Here is a 7,245-nt window from a genome sequence, read left to right as displayed (position 1 = left end):
TATATATATATAAATATATATATATATATAAATATATATATATATATATATATATATAAATATATATATATATATAAAAATATATATATATATATATAAATATATATATATATATAAATATATATATATATATATATATAAATATATATATATATATAAATATATATATATATATATAAATATATATATATATATATATATATATATATATATATATATATATATATATATATATATATATATATATATATATATATATATATATATATATATATATATATATATATATATATATAATATATATATATATATATATATATATATATATATATATATATATATATATATATATATATATATATATATATATATATATATATATATATATATATATATATATATATATATATATATATATATATATATATATATATATATATATATATATATATATATGTTCACTATGTTTCAAGAAAAATCTCTGACTTGTTAGCGGATAGAAACTATTCTAGATTATTCATTTTCAATCTTCGTATTTCTAATGAATGTAGACGTTTTTTGTTAATGACTTGTGATTCGACTAGAAGTAGAGTTCAAAATTAATATTTTCTGCGATACTTCCACAACATCTGAATACAATACAATAAACAAACGTATTTCTCTTCGAATTTGATGAGCCAAATCATCTTACCACTACACGTTAAACCTCAACGCATTTTGCATTATGTATACCACTCATTTTTCCTTTAAAGTAAAATATTCCAAAATATTCAGAGCGAGACAAACCAAACTTACTACATTTATGTAATGGGGCAGAGTGTACAGACACACAGAAAGGTTTGGTAAACAAAATACATATTTTGCGAAAGTTACTATCAGATTTTATAATATTATACACACTGATTCCTTATTCAGTTGCTTTTAATGAATTTCCGTTATGTATTTCATACCACTGTATACTCAGAAAATCAGTTGTAGTTTATCTTTAGTAACACATTACATTATAAATGCAAAGAACTTCTGCGTTGCACTAATCATCAACCAGTTCGCTTTTACGACTCAACTCTCTACGAAATAGCTTATAGTCTGATTGAACAGAATACTTGTCCACTTTGTATGGTGCCTTGTCACACTTTGATACATCCTTTGCTCATGATTTTTCATGAAGTTGCCTACTTCTTTGCTACCGAAATCATCAAGCTGATTTTGAGGGTTTTGAAAGAGCTTTATTTGACGCATTTATCAATCCACTGTGGTTTAACTTCTGATATGATTTGCTTCGTGTTTAGACGGTTAAATGCTTCGATTTCTTCTATCACTTCTTTTCTTGGTTGATTTCGAATTCCACTTGGGTATCAAATGTTTTACAGCATTGCATGTACTCGTAGCCGCGTCAAGTTTCCTGCATATTCAAATCACAGCGTTCAAACTCACCTTCTACTCTTCCGAGTTCTATATTTGATAAAATGTTTTGCGGACAAATCAAGTGCCTAAGCTTTCCCTCTGTTTTCGGACATTTCAGAAATATTTACTGTTATACACAAGATAACAAATACTAATTATTAGCAGTTGGAATTGCAGAAATGATAGATCAAACGGTAAACTACCTTGCAGAATATACTTATACTATCCTGATATGCAGTTCCTGTTTCCTTATTCTAGATACTGAAATAATAGTTGTTACATATTGGTCTTTTATTTTTCAAACATAAGTTATACTTACTATGAGTTGAACGAATAAGAACAAGAATACGAGATCAAATGAAACTGGACGTCATTGCTCAAAACGCGTGTTTTACATTAATACACATATGTACAGGTTTGAAAGAAATCATTTCAACGCAGTGTTTTGTGGACGCAAGAATACGATATAACCAGGGTTTTTGCAATCTCCCCATGTACCAAACCTGCACATTCATACAACAATGTCTGTACTCCGATATTCTTCCATTATTGCGCTACACCATATGAATTCAAGTTTCGAATGTAATGATCATAAAATAGAAAAGGGATCACACTCACGTTTAATATACCGTGTTCCTTGACCATAAAATACATCAAGGTTTTGAAGAAGACATAGTCTTCCATATCTACACGAACACTCGATAACTAAGTTCTTATCGCTCACAGAACGATGAAATCCGAAGGTAAAAGTAACAAGTAAATAATTGTTTTGTGTATACTCATCAGAACTCAAATTTTGGAGAAAATTTTAATCGACTCAGTCGTACTTGGTACTTATTTGGTACCATATTTTATCACCTCGTTAAGAATGGAATGCAAAGTTGACCTCGGTAGGAGTTGAACTCAGAATGTAAAAAGCCAGATGATGAAATATACAGCAAGCATTTTATCTGTAGTTGTGCATATTTTGATAATCAGCACACATAATTAATTATTAATAATAAATAAAACTATATATATTTATAGAAACACTGTCTTTCCACTAATCTAGTCGGCATTTATTTGATGACGTACAAATTATAACACAATTTCAAAATATTATTACATGCACTGAACAATTTACTGATTGCATTGTGAAATCATTTTCTGAAGACTACTGTAGCATTAAGTACATATCATTACGCATTTGTTTATATTAGAAAACGATACTTCATGTCACTAATTAACACAGAGAAGTAAACCTGATTGTCTTGCTCCATATTTGTATCATTTTAAGTGTAATCTAAGTATGTCTAACACAACGAATTACTTATATGAACGTTATTGACCAATATCTCAGTTCAGTGAGCGCGAAATTGATCGCTGTATATAATCCTTAATAACGTGTACACTAAAAGAAGAAAATTGCGGGAAACTTTAAATACGTGCAGTATTATGAACAATCTAGTTTCATCATCAGTACATTCTGTATTTGAATATGATATCTGAGGAAAAATTGGAGCCGATTATCTTTCCTAAAATTTATTTTGGCTCATAACCACAGGCATAAAATAATTTTCTTTTTAAATATACAACATAGGTGTTTTATTTAAAACATAATCTAAGCAGGTATAAGGGATGAAATAGATTCGTAAACTATTCATTTTCGTTACACCTTCTCACATAAAACAATCCTAATTTTCTGTGGTCAATCTGTATATTAATCATTGCTGGATGTTTTGATCAGGTAACTTTATAAACCGATGAGTCCAATCGAAAGACACCGCGGATAATTCGTTCTTATATCCCTCTTAGAAACACATCAATAATAATTCATAAATATTAAATAAATGATGATCGGATTATTATTGACCAAGCAGGCCCGGCCCTAGAAATATAAATTATGTATGGCATTAGATCTTTCCAAAATGTATGTGTTTCAAATTCTGGCACAATACCAGCAATTTCCAGAGAGGTGGTAAGTCAATTACATTGACGCCAATTTTCTCCTGGTACTTATTTTATTGACTCCGAAAAGATGAAAGGCAAATTCGACGTTGGTGAAATTTGAACTTAGAACCTAAGGACAGTCGAAATGCCGCTAAGCACTTTTTATTTCCCGGCGTTGTATCGATTCTGCCAGCTCACTTTAAATTCCGAAAACTATATTGGTACAAAGTCAGCACGTTCGGGTGAGGAAATAAATCGATTTCATCGATCTCAGTGTTCAGAAGAAATTTACTTCGTCGACTCCGAAGCGATGAAAAGCAAAGTGGAACTCGGCGGAATCTGAACTTAGAACGTTAGGACGGACAAAATATCGCTAAACATTTTGGCCACCGTGCTAACCATACTGCCAGATACCCGCTTTAATATCTTAAAATATACTGAATGAAAATTTTGGCACAAAGCCAGCAATTTTGAGGCAGCGAATATGTTTATTATCTCGACCACAGTGTTCAACAAGTACCGTTTTATCCGCTCCGAAGTTATGAAACGGAAAACCGACAGTGGCGGAATTTCAACTTGGAACACAAAGATGGATGATATTCCGCTTAGCATTTTTTCCCGTCATGCTAACGATTCTACCAGCTCGCCGCTTGATTTTCCTAAATTATATTGATTCCAAATTATATTGATTCCCACAAGTTTAGCTATTTCGGGAGTAACTAAGCTACAACGACCCCAATGCTCACCTGATAGTTATTTTATCGACCCAAAAGAATAAACGGCAATCTCGGAACATAAAGACAATCGAAATATCTCCAGAGATTTTTGCCCGGCGTGCTAACGATTCTGCCAACACGCTGTCCTAACGTCCTAAAATATATCAACACTTTATTATACAATCAGCAGTAAAATACAATGTGTGAATTGTGACGGGAAACTTTTCTATTTTCGTTTGAAAATTAATAGAAGAGGTTTAATATTTATTATTCAATTTAGAATACCATTTATCTATTTGTTCACACCTGTAAAATATAAAACACCTATATTCATTAAAAATACACGCCGATGCTGCTTTTATAAATTTCAGTATTTTAAACGAAAGCAGATGTTCACCTAGTTTCACTTATTCTATGGTAACAATAAATACATCATATAATATATTCTCACCTTTCAAACATTTAATAAATACTGTTTTTACACAACGCATTATTTAGAGACTATTTTGTATACTTTTTCAGCACTCCTCATACGTAAGATTATCTAGCTCGCAGATATTTTTGAATACTACTTACATGTTTTGTTTTCTTTTTGGTGATTTATTTATTTTTTACCGGCATATTATCTTTGAAATTTCTCATCGAACAAGGATATGCATAGAATACATTACATTGGTTGTCAAGTGAAAAAGACATGTTTCTTGAGGTATAAATGGAGACGTCAGTGATTTACTATATATTCATGTGAGATATAGAAAAAAATTGAAAATAAAGAATATGAAAATGAGAAATACAAGTATTAGAACAGGAAATTAAATATGTTAAAACAACTAATGAAATAAATTACTGGAAGCTATAACGAATGTATTAAATAAAATATACCATATCTACCCACCTGTCGATGTATATGCTTCTACATGACTAACGACATATATGTTTATACGTTTACAAGTCGTTATATACAGAAATGCTTGTCGTGTATTACATTCTCTTGTCTTCCTCTTGATGTCTCATTTTTTTATCTTATTCAACTCTCTCGCTCTCTCAAACACTCTCCCTTTATCTCTCTCTCTCTCTCTCTCTCTCTCTCTCTCTCTCTCTCTCTCTCTCTCTCTCTCCCTTTACGTATTTAATTATCAACCTTCTCCAAATTGAAATACGTTAGTCTGTCTATCGAAATATATTCATTCATGTTTGCTGCAATACACAGATACAGATATTCGTAAATATATACACATGCGTGTGTCTGAGTGTGTGGTAGACTGGTTTAGTATTTATGATAATTAGTTTATTGAAAGTCTTACGGACAAACTGTAATTTAATAAGTCGTTCCAGGTTAGTGTCGATATAGAACATTAATATTAAATGAATTGTCAGGTAAGACTTGGTAACAAACTTGGTAACAAATATATCGCTTATCTGAATAACAGTTGAGCTCCAATTTTTTTAGATCTGGATTAAATCAGCTCTCAACAGCGAATTTAAAGTAATGTGAAATTACGATGCAGTTACTGCTTAATCGATAGCAATTTCACAATAAACAGATTAATTCTAACCATTATTTATAATCATATTCTGTTTAAAATTCTAAAAGCATACGATTTTACTTTTATCGTCCTTGATACAGAGAAAATGCTTTTAATGGAAATATTGTAAACAATATTGAATTAAGAGATTTGATATATCTAATCCCGTAAAATCTGTATTTCAAAATATTATCATTTTTTTCAGCATTGATCTCATAAAAAGGTGATCTTAAAATTATTAAAGATAACAACAAATTTACAAATATGTCAAGTCATAAAAGATAAGACGTTGAATTGACATTCATAAGTATATATTGCACATATCAGTTGTATATATATATATATATATATATATATATATATATATATATACGGAGAGAGAGAGAGAGAAAGAGAGAGAGGAAAGTAGTGGTACAACAAAGCACCATTGTTTAGTTGAAATAACAGTCGATGAATTTACGACGCTATAGTAAACTTCACTGTATATATACTGGCAAAGACGTCTGAGGGCAATGAACATAAAAAAAAATGTCTTATCTCTAGGAAGAACATTAGATAAATGAACCACCCAGCATCGGATAATCGAGTACCTAGGTTTCGGACTCTTCAAATACGCTTGTTATCGTAAATTTTACTAGTCTTCTTCAGCTAGATTCACCTGGGCAATGTTTCAAATGTTGCTACATTAATGCCCGTAACAGAACTGAGAACAGTGTATGTACACACACACACACACACACACACATACATACATACATACATATATATATATATATATATATATATATATATATATATATATATATATATATATATATATATATATATATATATATATACGTAGATTAGCTAGTTGTAAAATCTCTAGAAAATATCGAAGTAGTAACTATACTAAAGAGTAAAGTCATTCGGTGAGCTGGCAGTACTGTTAGCAAGCCGGGGGAATTGTTTAACGATATTTCGTTTGTCGCAACGTACTTAGTTCAAATTCTGCCAAGATCAGCTTTACCTTTCATCCTTTCGGAATCGATAAATTAAGTACCAGTTGAAGACTGGAAGCGATATGATCGACTATCCCCTCCACCAAATTCCAGGCCTTATGTCTATAACAGAAAGGATTATTATAGTTGTTGTTGTTGTTGTTATTGTTGTTATCATTATTAACAATAATGGTTTCAAATTTTGCCACAAGGGCAGCCAATTTTAGGACGGGATGAGTCAGTTATATCGAGCCCAGTCTTCAACTCTTACATATCTAATCGACTGCGAAGAGATGAAAAGCAGTCGACGGAAGCGGAATTTGAACTCAGAACGTAGCGGCAAACGGAATACAGCTGAGCGTTTCGCCCGGGGTACAAACAAACGTGTTAGCTCACCGCCTGCGAATAGATAGAGAGATACAACTCCCTTAAGTACGAAATAGCCTGGCTATGGAAAATGAAGAAGGTGAAGATAGTGCTAATTATTGTTGGGTCTTTGGGAAAAGCAACAGAAATAACCACGAGGAAAACAAACGATATTGGAATAGAGTCCTCAGTAAAACTGTTACAGAAGATTTGCCTTCCTGATATGGCCAGAATAATCAGGAAATTCTTAACTGAAAAGAGCGAATAGCATGGTACCGTAGGCCGCAAGTAGTAAACCCGCTACTCATGCAAGACTCCTGTAGC

This window comes from Octopus bimaculoides, chromosome 8, assembly GCF_046866305.1.
Source record: "Octopus bimaculoides isolate indiv1 chromosome 8, ASM4686630v1, whole genome shotgun sequence".
NCBI lineage: Eukaryota > Metazoa > Mollusca > Cephalopoda > Octopoda > Octopodidae > Octopus > Octopus bimaculoides.
Note: the sequence above shows the minus strand (reverse complement) of the source record.